The 20,147-nt window shown below is 37.1% G+C and overlaps 1 protein-coding gene across 1 annotated transcript in view; it reads left to right on the top strand.

Annotated features, from left to right (window-relative positions):
* Positions 1-20,147, top strand: part of myocd (myocardin) — a 130,593-nt gene that overhangs the window by 12,285 nt on the left and 98,161 nt on the right. The window contains exon 3 of the mRNA XM_072373939.1: positions 9,179-9,228. The gene's annotated coding sequence lies outside the window, so the exon portion shown is untranslated. The remainder of the gene's footprint in view (positions 1-9,178; positions 9,229-20,147) is intronic.

Raw genomic sequence — 20,147 nt, 5'->3', positions numbered from 1 at the left:
CTGCCTACTGCCATTACTGCTGCTGGTGGTAGTTTTTTTTCTTTGTTTTTTTCATTTCTTCTTCAGTCTGATAATGGAGACATCTAAACAAGAAGGGTAGAGATGGAAATAGAAAGAAAGGAGATCAAAAGTGTCCCTTGCTAGTAATTGAATTGCACCACTTGAATTGCAAGATCTCCAAATTGATAAGACGATATTGTGCCAAAATCTGATTCCAGCCAATTCTGACACTCTTTTTCAGCTCATTCATTAAAGTAAACCAATAATGAAACTTCCAAATATATTCAGAAGCGTGTTTATTGTGTATACATGAGTGATATGTAGTTGGTTTTAAAAAGTCACAATATTGATAATAAAGATGTGTTTTAATGTTTAAACTCATTAGAAAACATATTGGGTTTTTTTTGTATTTGCATTGGACAGACATGTTTAGGATTAGGCTATGAAGAGTAACAATGCACTGAGATATGATTTTAGTTGCTGATCCTACAGTTTGATCCCCAAGTTAGAAAGTAGAGTCTGTGTACACAAAGGAATACAATATAAGGTCAAAATAAATGTATGCATAAGATGCATGACATCAGCTTCCCATTTATTTAGTGGAGTACAATTTGAAGAAAGTGTAATATGATCAGAGACAATTGTTTTACTTTAAAATTAGATGTGTGAGGGTCGAAAATTCTGTTGTCTGTTATAGCTGTATATTTTCCTAAGTTTAGCACAACTGCCTTCAATATCAGGCACTGCCTTTGTTTGCTTTTACCTGCTTATCTATACTTTTTACTGGCAAATAGGAAATTGATAACTCCAGTATTCATGACATAACCAGAAAGCAGAATTAGGGTGTTGACATGCTAATGTTTGCCGATAAGGAATAACAAATTACAGCTGGAGCAGATGAATTGCCCGTGCTGTTTGGCTCTGAATCATAAACAAATAGAAAATTTTAGTTAAGGATAGCTCAAGATGGAATTTCAGGGGTTCACCCATGAATGTCTGCACAAAATATCAGGAAAATATGTCAGATACTTACAGAGATATTTCAAAATGGCTAAAACAAATCAACTGATTGAAAAACAAACATCATGAATAAAGCTTAAAACGTCAAGATAGCATCAAAGGACCCTCTAGTCTTTATAGCATACCACAGTCTCTATTTTTAGGCCTGAGATTAAAAAAAGAAGAAGAAAAAGTCAACTGAAGGTTCTAAATGGAGACCCAGAGGCTTAGGCCTTCTTTAGGGAGGACATTTTAACATATCAGGGATAGAATAGGATCAGGAATAGTCCTCGGTGTAAGAGTATACTTTTTTATACTAAAAAGTATAAAGAAAAGTCTAAGACTAAATACATTAATACTAAGACTTACACGTGTACCTTAATACTAAAGCTTATACTTGTACTTTAGTATACTTCCAATTTCTTTCTGCCACATAGTACTAATACTTAGTTTATCTTGATCCAACTACAGAATAGGGTGAAGTTGTTGACTCAGCAAAGAAGGACTTGATTTCATAAAGGTTCTTTGTATGATATCTTTAGTGCAGTGGCAAGATTGCCGCTTTTCATGTGAGTGACCTGTGTTTAAATCCCCTGCATGAAATGTATTACCTCCAGCAGGGTTCTTTCGGCAAGACCCCCCTTAACCTACCAGTGTAAGTTGCTTTGGATAAAAGCGTCTGCCAAATGTAAAAATATAAATAGCATGCTACAGGTAATATGCTAAGTAGCTAGAAGAAAAAAGTGTATAAATGTATACTTAAATTATACTTCAATAAACTAAAATGTGGACTGGAAGTATATAATTAGTACACTAGAAGTATAGAGATGAGTGTGCTTGTTGTATACTTGAAAATTTACTTTTGTAAACTTAAAATGAAGTATTAAATTAGTATACTTTCTAGTACACTACAAGTACATGGTCCGTAGTATACTTGCTATACTTATACTTGCACATACCTAATAAAATTAACCTCAAGTACACTACTTTTTGCTAAGGGAATGGAATAGAGCCACTGTCAGTCAGTTACACCTGTGCTTTTCCTGTTAACAAGCGTCAAAATGTTTTCTAAAACATGACACATACTTTATGTACCACAGTACCTGCCATAAGAGCAAATTTTTAACAAAAATGTACACATACATTGTGTTCAACAACTGCATCGCAACCTCGTTGAATGTGGAGTATGAATGATCAAATGCTTTATGCTAACAACATAAATGCTTCAGCTATCCTTTTAAAAACAAACACTACTGCCTCTCTCCACAATAAAGCCAATATGGTTTCATGTTGAATTATAGAAGTTTTTACCAATAAATGTTTTTTAACACTTTAACAATGCAAACTTGTCAACAATAGTGTCTCTGGGTTGTGTATTTTTCAGCTGTAACCTGAGTTCTAGAATTTCAATATGTAATAGTAACTTTCCATTTTTAACCCTAATGTAGTTCCCTAATACCAATGCCAATATGTCATGCATAAATAACCGTAGACTATTTTAAACTACTTTTTTTTACTTAAACTACTATTACAACAGCAGAACTTTTCGAAAGTTGTGGGGTTATTTCAGTCATCACCTGTAAAAAGTGTGCATTAGATGCTGTGAAGGAAAGCTAACATGCCTAAAAACATTTTACGCTGGTCTTCCATATCAGAACTACAACGTATTATTAGTTCCTCTGTCTGAATAATAATTTCCAATGACACATTTGGATATTATTGGTGTTTAGTCAGTTCTCCATTTGACCTCTGGAGACGTGACATCTGTGTTGACAGGACAGGTGGCTCTCAGGAGATTTGTGTGGAGTTTTTTATGGTTATTCTTGTGCTTTATGCACTCACGAGAGGTATGAGTCTGGTTTCATTTGTGTATACTGTCCATTTTTATGTGAACGCCTCCATCGTTTATCACCTCACACATACCTCTCGCATGTTTGCAAGGAATGTGAAATGACATGCTCTGCTATAGTAACTGCTTTGTATTACTCTGGTCTTGATATGACGACGGTCCACAGCACGGAATATCAGGGGAGGAATGTTCTGGAACGTCTGCTGAATGTATAGAAGGTGTATTTCATCAATTTTGAGTCAGAGTATTTCTAGTCATTGTATGGTCTCCTATTGTAAGACTTGAATTATGAACCGTCTCCTATGTCTCTTACCCTGGGGATCTTGATCGAGGCCTCGGAAGCTGCACAAGCTTTATGTGTGCCCACTGTTCGGATTAATGGCTGTTTTGGCAACATTTGTGCTCATGGGTAATTGGCTGAGGTGACGTTTCCTGTTGAATGCTACCTGGTTCTTTTGTGGTCGCCTCCATGGTTGGTCGCATGCGTTGCTGTTAAGAATGGTAATTGACCAGCACTTGTGTGACACTGCTCATGAACCGTTATGAGATAATTGTGTGTTTCCTCAATGTGACATTGGAGAAAATGACAGTAAGGAATTGTTTTTATCTAGAAGCATGAGGCATCCTTTTCATGTGAGTCAGTGTGATCGGTTTTAACATTATTGTCATCCACCACCATATTATCAGGAAATAGATGTAAGAGGATCAGATCTTCACAACATAAGACATTCTGCATCTTCAAAGCAGTCTCTTCTCATGTCTGAGACCAGCTTTACAACGGTAACGTGGTGTGGGCTTTGCGTGTGATTTGCTGACTGCTGCATATTGGCTGCATGCGTGTCCACACCACCTCGGTGCAGTAACTCCCTGCACATTTGCTTTTAAACACAGGAGAAACACAAGCGAAAGTTATATTGTTGCTGATTTGAAGGCATGATGACCAGAAAATGTTTTTACTGCCTATGCTGCATGTTATGCTCAAAATGCTACAATTTCAAGGCACCGAAATGACCCCATACCTATTTGTCTTTCAAAATCATATTCTTTCCAATATGTGAAATTGTCACAAAATTTCTATTTGCCACTTTTAACATCCAGAAGAGCCCTTTAAGGAGGTTGGAGAGGATCATTTTGGGGACTGTACAGCAGTTTGATCCCAATCTAACTTTTCTGCTATGCTGTCACTTGTACTTGGTTAGGCTTAATTACTGAAATTACATGCTGAGGGTTGCCTATTAGGAAATAGGTGTTTAAGTGTAAAAGAGGTTGGGGTTTGCCCTCGTGTAATGTGAACACTGCATCTACAAAACAACAGCAACATGGAATGTTGCCATCTGTAAGTTCCATAGGAAGTTATTGTATGAAAAGAAAAATCCACTTTGACATCTTCAAGTCAGCACTATCAAGATATTTGAAGTCTATCATGATGTGAAAGAGAAATGTACTTTGTTCACACAAGTACTATACCCTGAGCAAAAGTGCTAGAATAAGATTGTTCAGTTGAAATGGGAGAACTGTAATGACAATCCAAGAACGAACAGTTTTAGGGTTCTTCTGGTTTGAATTCTCTCGTTCTATCTCTGACTTAAGCAGCGTGCATACATAGATCAAAATAGCAAGATCGCAAAAGACCAAAGTAAAACTGTTAAGAATGGGCACTGGTCTGGATGAGTGGTCAAGCCTGCAAATTCTTCCACTGGGTTATGGCCTTGTTGTTGCACTCTGACAGATGTTACACAGAACACATCACTCAAGGGGAAAAGGGTTTGGATGATTGAACATGAATTTTTATTTTTTATTTTTTTTGTCAGTGTTGTTTAATATGACTTATGATAACCCAAGTAGGGGTTTCATGTTGTTCTGAGGGTTAAAAAAGATGCTCTCAGGGCTAACTTGGAGAGTCTAAAGAGATAACGAATTGTAGAGTTTATTGCCGTTGTTGTTGTTGGCTGTTTCTCCCAGCATAACACTTGAGAAGTCATTAGCGTAGCTGAGAGAAACGGCATGACTTTGTGTCAGCGTCATTTCCTTGGAAAGGATTTGTAGTCCTCTTATCACATGGGAAAGAATTATGTTTACTGGGTCCACTATATCTAACAACATAGGCTAGAATTATTACTTCAGCAACTTAGTTAGTACTATGTATCACAGAATTTCTCATGAAATATAAGAGTCAGTTAACAAGTTTGTCATGTTATTGAAATTCTTAATCAAATGACCATATTATTTATAGCAAATTCATACTAATGTACTGTTATCAGATGAGTTTTCCCCTTGAGAAAACCTGTTAGGATACCTTGTGGGATACCTGGTTGTGAGGTAGTTGTTTGGGAAGTGAGTGTGAGTGATGAAGCACTGTAGATTAGATTACTCATCATTAGACATTAACTGTGTTGATAGGCCAGTGGTCCTTGGATAACACTTATCTAAAAAATTACACCCTATATTCAGTGTCATACAGGAGGGATTACAGATCTAGTTGATGTAAAAATCAGTTGGGTATGATTTCCTTCCATCCACTCTTGTTGCTACAGATTTCCCAGCAAACAGGGGATGTAACCGGACATCTATAAGACATTCATAACCCCTACTATTGGTTTTGATTACAATATTCTGAATAGGCTATTAGCGGGACTTTATTGACATTCGTAAGTTGTCCAATGTTGGTGCAACGTTCTGAATGAGACATAAATTGTACCTTTAGTTCTGTTTAGAGGAACATATAGAATTTTCTGGATGTATTATATTATATGTGTTGTGTGTGTTCGTGTATATACATAAAATCATTCACAATATTTTCCAATTTGACAGGGTAAGTTTACAGCTCAGTGGGCTACACGTTTGACTGTGTTGCCGAAAAACTGGGTCATTCCTGCATGACTCATTATAGGGTTGGCGAGATGATATGCTTTAATGTTCTAGTTTTTAATAACTCACAAATAACATCCTCTCACCCAACCAACATTGGCCGCGTTTCCAAGATTCGCTGAGAAGCTCTTAGTGCTAAGAGCTTCTTAGGAACGGTCTGAGTTTGCGCTCCTTGGCCATTGTCAGTGGACAGTTGGAGTTAGTTTCTTGTAGCTGCGGAAGTGGTGAACCAATAATTGTGGATGCAGTTTAAACAGTCATTGGTATCAGAAGTCAGAAGTTTCATATGCAGAGATATTACCAAATCCAGTATGCATCTAGTTAGGACTGGTTTGGGAACGTACTGCCAAATGAATGGAGTCTGTCTAAACTATTATGTTCTTGATGATTTTATACTTTGCTGGACAAAAATCTACCCTCAAAAAGATACAATAATGTAGAATAAATGTTTTGATCTACATAGTAAAGGAGCATTGTGTAATTGTCTGCTGTTCATCAGATTCTGTAATTTCCGATTGTGCAGGGAACGTAATCGGAATAGTAGAGTCTAGCAAATACCGTTCAAACTTCACACTTCGGAGAAACTGCGGTGGCCTGACGCTGCGTGCAGCACACACTACTCAACATATCCATCACTCAAATGTGTCATGATGTCTTCTCCATTGAGTGACACCACCTTCTCAAGTTCTGAGGATACTTTTAGAGATGTAAATTATAAATAGATGTTACATTTGGTTAGATATTCTGTGAAAAGACAACTTACAGTGAATGTCACCGTTAGTTCTGCATTATATTGCATTATATTGGTGTTTTGTGGACCTGCGTGGTAATAAAAGCTAATATTAGCTATGTAAGGCTAAAGGCTGTTTGTATTTAGTCTGAGAGAGGGATAGCATTAGCAGGCAACACGTTGTATCTGGCTGACTCTTAGTATCACCTTCAGCTGATCTCCATAACATGACCCCGAGTAATTTCCGTCCAGCTAACAAAGCTACTTGGCGCATAAACTCGCGTGAATCTATAGTTTTAAACAAGGACACGGAGAAAACGGTACGTTTGTTTAATCAGATCATCCAATCATCTGCAAAGCAGCAGTGAATCGCGCTTGCGCCACCCTTTGTTCCTTCTACGCCACTGTAATCAATATGGCGACATAAGTGGTGTCCTTCCAGGTGTGTAGAGCGGACTGCGTATATGTAAATAAAAAGGCGAAATCTAAAGTAATAAAAACGTAACGACTCGTTTCATATGACTATATATCACTAACAACATAGTTATATGTATTATATTCCATTTCTGTTAATAAATCACCATAATTATTACAGACTGTTACCAAATACCTTTAACAATGAGTTTAATTAAATGAACATTTAAATTCCATTCAAATGTGGGAAAGATTAAATCACCTTTACGATCATCAATCACTTCATCACTTTCTGAAATTTAATTCAAGGTGTCAGTCGTCACTCCCTAAAACTTCTCATGACATAAAGGTTTTATTATTGTGCCAGTCAGTCAGTGTGATTTGGTATGAAACCAGAATAAAGATGATGAAGAACACTAGATCCTAATTCATCTCAGGCTCTTGGCTGATTGAAAGATTTATATCTGCTGACCTCTTGTTCATTCTTCCAAGATATATAAAAGAATGCATGTGTGAGTTGTGTGTGTTAATCTTGTCTTTCCTGTGTATTTGCTTGTGCAAGATAGTGAAATTAGATGACTTGCAAAGTCCTCAAGCAATTAAGTTTGCGCTTCTGCAAACAAGCTGAAATCCAGCCAGTGAGACCCTCTTGTGTTTCCTGTCCTTAATTGTTTCGTATCACCAGCTTCAAACATTGGATCCACATGGTTGCGTAATAAGCTCAGACTTTTGGCTTGAAGGTGCAGAAATGAAGTCTTCTTCAATTAACTGGAACATGGCCATTCCCCTGTTGCACCCTCCTCCAGATCCCCACTGTGATTGGCAGAGCTGCTGGCGCTTTGTGGAATCCACATTCACTGTGTGAACATTCTTGTCGTGCTATTCTGGTGTATTTATTGGCTGCTTGATTAGATTTGTGTTTACTTGGCAGTATGATGCCCACCAGAGAGGGCAAGAAGAAAGTGTTCAAATATTGTGATCCACAGGGATCGCTAGAGCTTTTGGGGTTTGTGCTTCATTGCTTTGATGCATTGTCAATCAAAGGCAATAACTAAACAGGTGGAGGCTGTTTATTTCAACCCGAGTACACTACCTCTGGCAAAGAATAATGATGTTGTTGTTGATGGTGCAGGGAGGGTATTGATCAATATTTTTTTTTGCATTTGAAATTATATAAAAAGGAGTTTTATTATTTTTTCTTTTGATTAAATCAAATAAACTTGATAGTTACTTTATTATTGTATGGTCCCCTGTGAATTCTATTGCTTATTATTTAAATTGTTGATTGATTTCATCTTTACAAAGTACATACAGTAAGCTTCAATATATATTTATGCATAGTTTTGTATATATATCTTTGATTTAGTTGAAAATACATCCATGCTAAGTTGTTGTTGTTGACAATGTTGACTCTTTGACACTTAAAATCCATCCATTGTAGCCTGCAGTGGCTGACCTGTTTGGTTAGAACCACTTTCATCTGATCACAACTGCATAGCTAGATCCGACTGCTTCAAAACAATATACATATATGAAGACTTCACAAAACTAGATGCACCTGTTAAGACCACCACCAACTATAACCTTTTAAATTTTTAATATCATGAAACCATTCAAGGAATCAGGAGACATTTTAGTGCATTAAGGGAAGGGAGCAACCCTAACCTGGGCAACTGTGATCTCCAATGTCACTGATTTAGAAAAATGCTCATATAACCATGAAAGGGATTCCTGTGAGAGAGACCTTTGTAAAGTACTACAACACAGAGTTAGAATAGGAAAGAAAGAAAGAAAAGTTACCTTGTCCAGAGGTGGCGTCAATTTGCCTTGACTCTGAGGCATCTTGGATGGATCATCAGACAGTGGAAAGACAATGTAAAACTACATTTTGAACACATTACACAGACAGGAAGAGGGTTTTTGACTGTCCACAACAGAGAATTTTGACTATTCCAACCCTGTTCTGTTTCACACAACAAGACATGTTTGAAAGAAGAATGGGGCAAAATAACACCTGAAATGTTTAATTGCTATGTATCCTCAATGCCAGAATGTCTTAAGTATTGTAAGAAGTAACAACAACACTTGCAACCCATGAAATGCAAAAAATAAAAGTTAATATTTTGGGTTAATTCCGTTTCCAATCACATGGTAATCAGAATAACATGAATTACAGCTTCTTTTTTTTTCAGATGTATTTTTTTTATACCATCCCAGATCTTCAGACTTTTTTGTGTATGTTCTTTTTGGCATAATCTATTACATTGGATTGGATTGGATATAAAGTGTAAGTCATTGTCATCATATTTCTTTAATAGGTGGAGGATGCCAGGCTGGGCTTTAAAAGTGGAATGATACAAGTGAACAGGTAAGATTTCTGTTCTATTCAGCCTCACATTTGTTCAACATAATACAGTAGCTATTTGCCTGAGTGTTTATGGTAGTACTATAGCATTCCCACAAAAGCACAGTCAGGATGCACAGTTATTTCTTATGTTGAACTCTTAGCATAAAATGTTATCACATTGTTTAAACACACCCACACCAGTGCAGTATCTTGTTCATTGTTGATCTCTGACAATGACACATGATTTTTACACAAAATCCCAGGAAACTATTCTGTATGTTATTCATCCAGTGCAAATATCATGGAAATACAGAAATCCTTCATCAGACAGTTGTGTCTGTTTGTGTGTCTTTTCTATAGATGATGGAGTATTAGTCACAAATGGGACACGGTGCAGACAGACATACTTAAACTTTGAGCATGGCTACTCTGAAAGAATTAGAATCATCATCCCGGGCCAATGATGGGCCCTCTGTTGTAAATGGAAATTATTTGCAAGTTTTTGACCAGTTTTTTTTTTTTTTTTACAACCATAATAGGTTTGTGAGAGATAATAACAGCAGTCAGCCTTCAGTGGCTATTTATTCATCCTCTGATATGCAACGTTCTTATGTAAATGTTTCTTGAAATCACAGCTTTCATGGTTTTTTTTTGTTTGTGTGTGTCACATGGGATCCAATAAGAATCGAGTAGTGAAAAAGCCTTACAACACAATGTGTCAGATTGAGACTGTGTAACAGGTCTAAACATTATTAGTCTCCGTGAAAAGTAAATGCACCTTTCTCCAATGCATAAACTCACCTTCCAAGAATATCATAGTACATATCAATCTGTTGCAGCTGTTTTGTTTAGTTTTTACTCTTAGTAGCAGTTCTGCAGGCCTACTGTGTGTGTTACCTGCTTGATGTCTGTACGAAAAAGAGTTCCTGGTTGTGACATTTATTACAGCGTGTCACAGAGAAGCTCACGGGGCTTTTTTACTGTCATGCTTCAGCAGCATATAGGGGTTTATTTTCAAACAGACTTGTGTATCGGGAGACCTTCAACATTGAACTAGCATCACTCAAACATCCCTCTGGCTTTTGTACATGCATTTTATGTTGCAGTTTTTCCAGTTCATTTTCCTGGAAAGATGCCATGCAGATAAGCAGTATACATGAGCATACTCACACCCACCCATCCACACACACGGACATAGACATTTTAGGCATGCTATGTGACCACCCTATCTCACCTCATCTGATGGCACCTTGAAGTTGACAGTTTAGAGCCAATCTCAATGGCGTGTCAGCGTTTGTTTCATGACCTCGGAAGACTTAATGCCTTTTACTGACGGCAGGTTACTCCTTTCACAACTTCCTCAGGGTCAAAGGTCAACACAGAGATCAAACAGGTCAGCCTGCTGTTTCTAGAGCTAAGATATCTCTGCTTTCTGTAATTCCTACGCTTGGGGGTGATTTGAAAGACCTGTGACAGAGTTGAGGACTTAACAATCATTGATGACCCCGTGCACGAGTCAGCAGAAGATGAGTTGAGGGGATCAGAGAAATGCTTAGAGGTAGGCAGTGGGATGTGGGGTATGACTTTGGAATCTTTGAAAATGTTTTTCTTGGTTGAAGTTTGCCTCTATGGCTCCTTATTTGGTAGCTTCAACGACAGATGAAATCATGTTTATGCATTAGAAACATCACATTAACATATCTTATTATTCATTTAGAAAGAAATTTTATTTTATGTTTATCACATGAAAGGGTGCATAGCCATAACATATGATTAGGTAGAATAGAAACTGACTGAATTTGATTTAAATGATTCTACTTAAATTGGTGGTAAAAAAAAAAAAAAAAAAAGATCTGCCAAAGACAATTATTCAGAAAACAATAACATTTTCTATAAATTATAGAAAAGATAGTTAGATTAGAAAGTTAGAAAAAAGGAGGGTTAGGTATTTCTAAATTAGGACCAATCCATCTATGCCCAAGCTTTCAAACCACAGTGATCAAGTGGTGTCAGAAATGGTTGGGTCTTTTTTTTTTACTTCAAAGCAAGCTTTGGAAACATTTTATGCAGGAAAAATGTGTGATTATGATAAGTAGTTGGAAGACTCAAACAAAATGATTTCTTTACCTGGTTTATGATTAATCAAACAGAACAAGTCAAAATTTTTCGTGAATTACAAGTTACAGCCTGACTGTCTGACCTGTGTTTTATTTCAAATGAAAAGACAAGACCAAGATGCATCTAAGTGTAAAAGAGCAGAGTAATGAAATTCAGGTGGCAGGATAACGTTCCTCTCTGCTTTTGCCTCTTGGCTGTGAGAGAAAGCAGACGGGAGGCTAAGTGTAAAACAAAGTGTTTCAGTTTGATACTCGTAAATTCTTTGCTAAAAGAAAAGTCATGTAGAAGTATACTTAACTCAGAGAGAGGCTGTGCAAGGAGATAAGATGCTGAACCAGCAGGTGGTTTTCAAACAGCTCTGGATTCCAAAATGCATGCAAATCGTTTGGGTTTTTCTTTCTTTTTTCATCCTCGATTCAGGTCGCAAAGGGAGATTATACATCTGATAAAATACAACGATCATTTTAACTCTGGTGGCCATTGTATACTCTTTCTTTATTGTTTATAGGAAGGCCCAAACCTGACAAAAGGCTGTGTCTAAATGAATACATAATCACTGTGTACAGTTGGGTAAATGATTGAAGTGTATATAGAAAGTTTAACTACTATTCATATAGAAAGTAAAAGAGAGAATCTCCTTTGTAATTTCTATTTCACATACATCACTGTCATTGTACATTTTTGCTTATATAGTAGGAGCACAGTACCTAACACAGTCGCTAACAATTGTAGCTAGCACAAATAAGCAGAAGAGTTGATACAGGAATACAACAGTTCAGCAACTGGCAAGAATGATGGAATCTGACTTTTTATTTTTTTGTAAAAAAAAACCCATTTCTATAAATACATATTTCAGACATGATTTTATTTAATCCATTAACTGAACATTCTTATTTTGAAAAAGACAGATTTTTGTCATTTTTGCTATTTTTTTCTAGATGAAGTGAAAAAAATGTCAATGAATTCATGAACAATGGAAATCACAGTCGGTACTTTGTTGTGGCTCCTCTGGATTTTCTGACAGCTTGAATTCTTTGAGAACTAACGGGAAAAATAAAAGTTTTTATCATCAACTTTCTTATATAGCAGTTAGACAGCTCAGAAGCTTGCAAGATAGACCTTTGGCATGGACCATTTTTTTCCATTTTCACCATATATTTTCAATTGGATTGAGATGCAGACTGTTTGTGGGCCATGTCATTGAATTGATATGTTTTTTGCGCAAGAAGCTTTTGAATGCTCTTTCCTCTTTGGCAAGATGTATTATCAGTATCATCCTGAACCTCAGATTAAGCCCGGATGTTTCCCTTTTACAACCTTTTCCAGAGTACCTGCTCTAAATGTCAGACTCACCTGAGTGGGAACAACCAACACCTTTTGCCACACTAAGTTGAATGACCCTCTTAAAGGAGTTCTATAATCCTTTCCATTGTTTCCACTGACAACTCTCTTGTTTGGACTCTCACGTTTTCTGACAATCCGCCAGATGTAACAGCTCATTAAGCTCTGCAAATACTCTCTTTTAAATGAGGACCCAGTTGCATATTTAAAAAAAACTGCAAAAAATGTGTCACATCTGTGCTTCTTAATTTTATTTAAAGCTAACTAACATTCTCCAAGTGTGTGGTTATTCTATCATTTTTGCAAGGGGTTCTAAATAAATGTTCCTTGCTGACATACCCCTTACCCCAGGGCAACACATTGGACATGGCTGACAACGTGATTCATGGGATTGGAAGTATAACAAGTGACTTTCATTTTTTATTAAAAGCTATTGGTTTTTTGACAACAGTTAGCGGCTGTTAGTTGGGTATGCTAGATGAAGGGCATGTGTTTATTTTGTTTGGCTAGGTTTGCAACACAGCCTTTTGGGAAGCTAGTGGGAAGCAAGACAAAAGCTTCATATTTCTTTGACACACCATGTTGTTGTGTTATGCTCTGATCCTTCTTTTGCCTTCTTTAGTATGAGTACCATACTAAATGACGCAACAGGAGGAAATAATTGAGTTGACAGGGGTGCACCCTCAGTCCATTTTGTATGTATAACTTTTTGAGCACTAAATGCTGGCTATCATGTGACAACAGCCACCTCTTTGTACCCCGGTGCCAGATGAGTATTATTTTCTCACATTGTTCAGAGAGCATATAACAACTTCTCAGGTGCAGTTATCTATGGCCACCCAAGTTTCAGCGAAAACTGCTTTCACTTGGTTCAAAATACCCTACACTTAATCAACTGTTTGTTGTGAGTGTAATCTGCTCAAAGCTTTCTTGCTTAGTATCAACACTAACAGTTAGTATTGTCTTTTTAATTACTTGAAGTCACAAAAAGAAATCTGAGATCACATCTTATTACCTGTCTCAGATCAATTTTATGCCCAAGTTGACCTCGCAAACTTGATCTGCTCCCCCTAAAGTTACCCTAATCTGCACAGATGAGATTAAAGGGATTCCTTGTATCACAACCTTCTGTTTCTATTTTGTTGCAACTCTGACGATGATCTCAGTTCATTTTTTAGCTTCCCCCTTTAAAGTGACAGGTGAAGTTTAGATAATGTAGCCATGAGGAGGTCCATGTCATAAAATAAACTATTTGGCACAAAATCTGTCAATTCCGTTGAGAGTTTTATTCTTCTCCTGCATCTCGTGGATGATCTGAGCGAGTGAAATGGTGCCCACCCACAAAGGCCTTTCTTGTGTGGAGAAAGCCAGCAGCGTTGTCTCCTCTCTGGATCTCTGCGATGTCCCCCATGTAAACAGCCTCCCTGCAGCAGGAGGAGGCAGGCACAGCAAACTGCATTTCTCCAGCTGACAAAGTCATTCACTTCTGAAGAATGCACATGTAGATTGTAAGCGCTCCCTTTGCTTTATCACACTGGACAAACAGTGTTGAGTTATTGGGAGGATTATGAATAACTTTTTTTCTGCAGTGGAAAAAGAGAGATGTGGCCAAGACAGAGTCATCAGAGGTCCCTAAAATAGCAGTGCAGTCTGAGAATGAAACGTGAAAGGTGAATAACGCTAGCCGGTGTGCTTTCGTTAATTTAATTATGCTTCACCACCCCCAAAAACCTGATTAATTCCAATGGAATCCTACTTTTCTTTGGTGGATATAGCAGGTTTGGGTTATTAGAGATGTTTCAGCTTAGTCGGTATTGAAACATTATTGTTTTCTTTTAATAAATGGTCTTTTGTGAGATGTTTAATGTAAATGTTTTTGTTGAGGCGTTCTGCATGCGCGTGTTTACTTTGATGATAATGGCTAGCATGCCCTTCTTTGTTGACAGGTTTTATTGGGTCTTCACTCCCACACTTCTGATTAGATTTGCTTATTCTTCTTCTCACTCTTATGCAAGTCAATAAGGCCTCAACGCAAGCACCAGCACGAGTCCACACATGCAAACACACACATAAGAGGTCCTATTTTCTTGCACTTTATTTGATAAAGATAAATTAGCTCTTGTATTAGTGATTTAAATAAAGACACTTTGAGATGAGTGTTTTAGTCATTTATTCAGCTCAAATCTCCACAGACAGTTCTGCACGGTTCCCATGACTGGGTTGCAGCAGTGCAGTGGGCGGCTCCTGCCAGGCCTCTTTATTTTATTTCGGACCAGAGGCTCATGGGAAAGCTATTTCAAGACCCTTTCCTGTCGGCCTCAGAAAACAGTGGCACTAGTTTGTTAACAGGTGCAATGTGAAGCATATTTAGAGTAGCTTTTTTTTAACTCAACAGCACAGTATATGCTGTTGTTTGTTTGGTTTTCGTTTCTGCATGTAGGAAAGATGGGGGTTACATGGTTTTCTCTTTGGGATAATTTATCACATGCAGCTTTACTACATGTCAAGGGACTGCAGCACAAACATACATCTATGTCTTCTAACTCCGGCTCTTGCATCAGCTGTAAAAAAAGATTTACAGCATCACAATTTTTAACATTTACAACTGCAGGGAAGACTGATTGTCTCAAAAACTCTTAATGTGATCCAATGTTTATAATTACATTTCTTAATGGCTTGTTGGCTTACTGATGTACATTGTAACTATGCATCCGGTCATGAAAATTGATGGTAATTGTTTTATTCTTAATCAATTTTATTTACTTTTTTTTTGTTATCGACATAGTATTTTGACATCATGTTGGTTACTATTTGAAACTCAGTTAAATTGCATGGATTATTTTTCTTATATACCAACTAAACAGCCACAGGTTTGCGTGGGCGCTATTAATAACATTTATGATTTTTTTTAGCCTCTAGAAGTTCCTCCAAATATTTAGAGTTCTGTACCATTCGGTTTTCTTGAGAATGTATCAACGAGTTAGTTGAACTTTGATTAAGAGGAGAACATTTAGTCACTTAATATGAATACCCAGAGAAACATAACAATCTATTTTGTCATTGATAGATAACATGGTTATAAGCATTATTTTTGTAGTATTTTCATCTTAAGTACAAACCAGATGTCAGAATTTTTTTCTGCAAAAAAAGGAATCTGTAATTTATTGATATCTTTAAGCCTTTATTGAACAGGCAGAATTACAAGAAATATATTTTCAGTGTTTCATTTACCAATTTAATTGTTTATACACAAATCTTGAATTTGATGCCAGTAACACACTAAAAAAAACGTATGGAGAGAAGTAAACTTAAGAAGTAAAGAAAGAAAAAAGCTCCATGTAGAATATACGAGCAAAGGTATTCTGGAAGATTCTACAATCAGCAGATTAATTAGTGACAAGAATGGGTGTTAGGATTTGGAATAATAGAAACACCCACCAGGTTAAGACTTCATAAGCAAAGTTAGATCATGGTTTACCACTTTGTATCAAACTTTCAATTGAAAGATTGCAAAGAACTTTGGCCTGTCGACATCTACAGTACATAATATTGTACAAAAGAAAATTAATAAAAAATCAGAGATCCTGGGGAAATGTCATTGTATAAAGGTCATGAGCGGAAACCACAGTTTGTCGCACATGACCTCTGAGTCCAACGACTTTCACCAGTGAGGCTCCAGACACAGTATCTGTGGGCTTAATTGCATTTGCCTGCCACTCAGATCTGTCTCCTACTGAAAACGCATGAAGCATCATGAAGAGTAGAATCAGACAACAACAGCCACATACAGTTGTGCGGCTGAAATGTTTCATTCAGGAAGAATAGATACAGACTTCCCTGCAAAAGTGCAACAGTTATCATCTTTAGTTCCCCAAGCAATTAAGTGTTAAGTGTCATTAACAGAAAGGGTGACGTTACACACTGGTCAACATGCACATGTCCCAACTTTTTTGAAGATTTTGCTTGCTTTGAAGTCTGTTTCTGTTCTATTTGTTTCCAATTCCTAAATGTACTGGGGTACCTTCTAAGAAATTGACACATTACAAATAAGTTTTTGTTGCATTTTCTCCAACTTTTCTTGAAATGAGGTTTCTAATGGTTTACCAGTAACTAGTAATTAAAACAGTAACTTGGCTTAATAGATCTAAGTTACCATGATTTTAACCACAGCGTTTGCACATCAAGTCTCGTGTCAGGCAGTGACTCTCATTGAGTTGTGACAGGGAAAAGTGAGTGGACAAAAGTAAATATATAGCCACTTAGATACGGTAGTTCTTTTTCACAGCAGACACTTTAACTTCTCAGGCCGTGAGAATAAACAATAACAGGACGTCATTAACTTCATCATTTTACATTGTGTTCCTTCCCCTGTGGCATGTGAAAAAGACCCAAGTACTCACACAGCAAATGTGAATAGTATTTTTTCATGACCATCAAAAAGGCAAAGAAGAGCCTTCAGTGCCCTAACAAATGGCTCAGGCTTAGAAGTTATCTGACTCTTCAGTACATTGACCATTGTAGTCATGAATATCTCATGTGGAATGCATTCTGTAGTATAATGCGCAACTAACTTTAATTCAAAAAGAAAGAGAATGACACTTCCATCTATGATAAACACATACCCTTCCAAATATGCATGTACAACAGCACATGACAGGCAACTTTCAATCACAATTGTACAGAAAATTACATAATCTAATGAAAAAAATTAATAAATAGAAAATGTTCAAAGGGGAAAACGAGAAGCAAGCAAGATACTTACATTAAGTGAGTGATTCATAAATGGAGAGTCTAGCAGAGTGTGTTTGTGTTTTTGTGAGAGAGACATGGTTGGCCTGCTACAAAGAGAGGGAATGAGTGAGAGATTGAAAAGATAGGGAGAGCAGAAGAGAAAGTAATGTCTTTGGGAGCAGTACGACCCATGTGACTCGGCCTGCCCCTCTTTGTGTTTCCCACACAGTGATATGACCGGAGCTATATCCACACCATCACATTCACAAGGGTCTCTGTCTGCAAACTTCCCCCTACTTATGATTCATAGCTCATGAAGGGCACCATGTTTGCTTATGATGCTCCAAGCTGCTCATGGCATCACCACACAGCATTCTTTTCTGTGCAAAGCTGCCCAAAATACATCAGTCATCCCCCTCTTTTATTCCAACTCACAGGACATTGAAGAAAGCATGGGCATATTTGTTTTAACATTCTAAGTATGAAACAGACATTTAATTTTTCATTGCATCCTTTGTATTGCAGGGTCATGAACGTGCTTTCCATCATTTTACCCATCATGCATGTTAATGTTTATTGCACTTGTAATGTTCTATATATGTTGTCTGTAATCTGTTCATGATGGACTATGGGAATTATCAGATGACATGCTCTCATTATGAAAAATTGCCTACTTTAAATGTTGTTACCATGGGAACAGGTGGACATCACATGCATGTGAGGTGTGTTTACACTGTAGCTCATGCCATACAGAAATAATTAATACAATCATTGAAGTGAGTCAAAGTTGTTCATATCTTCATTAAATAACTGAACATAATTCAACTTCAAGATACCCTCTGATGGACCACTTTTTTACTAGAGTTCACACACAGAAAGTGCGTATTTGTTCAAAATTTCATAGCATCCCAATCGTTTGTTGTTGTTTTTTTCCTCTTTTCTTCTATGCCAAGCTTTTTTGTTGAAGGTGGTGCCAAGGCTAGAATATCAGCGAAGCTGCTAGGAAGTGGACTGCTGCATTAGGCCACCGAGGCCCTGAAATACCTAATTTTACTTTGTATCTATCAATTTCTGGTTATTCATTTAATCAAGTATTGGTCAAGAAACAAAGTAAAATGCTTCATTGCAACCTTTTGTCAGATGGGCCCATTCTATTTTTTATTATTTTATTTTATTCATTATTTATTTGATTAGGACAACGCACATTAATCAACATATCAGCAAAAGTATCAAAGTAAATATGCCGGAGTTAGCACAGTAGCTAAATTTCATCTGTTGTCCTAAGACAGGTATAAAAAACATACAGACAATACACCTTGACAAATGGATATAACATGTAGAAATCTTACACACAAATTAAAAAAAAAAAAAAAAGATCACATCAAAGTCAAAAGTCCTGATTCACAGCAAAGTTAAGAGTCCATACACAAAATGAAAAAGACAGAGGGGTTACCCATGGCAGCAAATTTTAGATAATTAATCATTGTGGGCTGTACTATTGATACTGTATTTCTATTTCATTATCTATACAAAGAACACCAGGATTCAGGTATTGCTCTAGCATGTGAATGTTGCCTCACAAGAAAAAAACAGTTTGTACAACTCTACCGAGCTTGAAATCAATAATATTTGGTACCTTTATTCTTTAACATAGCCTGAACCCTCCTAGACAAAAAAAATTATTGTCATTTATACAAATAGTCTTCAGGAATAGTTCTTTAGACTTCTCTAGACTTCTCTCTAGACATCTCAAAGCTCTTCTTTGGATGTTGGCTGCCTTTATTCTGTTCTCTGTCAAGGTGATCCCAAACTGCTTCAATAATGTTGAAGTCTGGGCTCTGGGGAGGGTTCATCCCTCCATAAGACCTGTTGCCACTGATTTTCAGTCCACTTCTTCTGCCATTTGGCATAGCTCAGCCTTTTCTCCCTGTTCCCCTTCCTTAATTCTGATGAGGCTTCAGTGAACAGTAGATGGATCAACTGAAGGTCAAGATGCCTCTCTCAGGTCCTGTGGCAGGTTCTTTGCTAGATTTTGTCAACAGTTGCATGACATTGTTTGGCTTGTATCATAGTACTAGTCTATACAATAGTTATAATATTACAGAACAAACTAGAAACTAAAAACAGATGTTAGCTATAATGGTCGGTTTTGGGTTGATGCATAAATTGAATCTTTTTTACTGTGCAGCTTTATCTTTTTTTTCATTGTAGTTTTTCTAGATTGCTAACTCTGTCACTGTAACATGTTGCTGTGCACTAAAGGGACACGGTCAAGCCGTACACCAGATTTCTATTAGTCTTGTTTGCATATGTTTGTCTCTCCACTTAACCAGGTATTTTGGCTAATACAAGGGTTTATCTATTGTAGCGTCAAGTTTCTATTGAGTGGAGTGGAAACTTCCAACACATTCCATGGTTGTGCAAACTGGATATCTGTACTGATTCGACATAAGTTCAGTGCATCAAACAGGAGCTTTCCAAATATTCATACTTTTACACAAATTACACCTGCTATTAAAATGCATTTTCCAGCTGCATGAGAAACAGATTACATACAGAATGCCTTGGGATTAGTGTGTGATTGAATAGGTCAGACAGATGATATTTGGAGGTGGTCAGGTTCTAGTTGTCAGTGTAGCCTGTTCTGAAAAATGTCTGTCTCACTCAACCTCTTCCAGCTAGGTGAAGTAAAACAGACGCATTATACATGTAGAGGCAGCTTGGAAACAGCTGATGAAGCTTAATCAACG

The sequence above is a fragment of the Leuresthes tenuis genome, unplaced genomic scaffold (assembly GCF_036924035.1).
Source record: "Leuresthes tenuis unplaced genomic scaffold, fLeuTen1.0.hap1 SCAF_20, whole genome shotgun sequence".
NCBI classification, from domain to species: domain Eukaryota; kingdom Metazoa; phylum Chordata; class Actinopteri; order Atheriniformes; family Atherinopsidae; genus Leuresthes; species Leuresthes tenuis.
The sequence above is the reverse complement of the archived record's forward strand: the minus strand, read 5'-3'. Positions and strand labels throughout refer to the sequence as shown.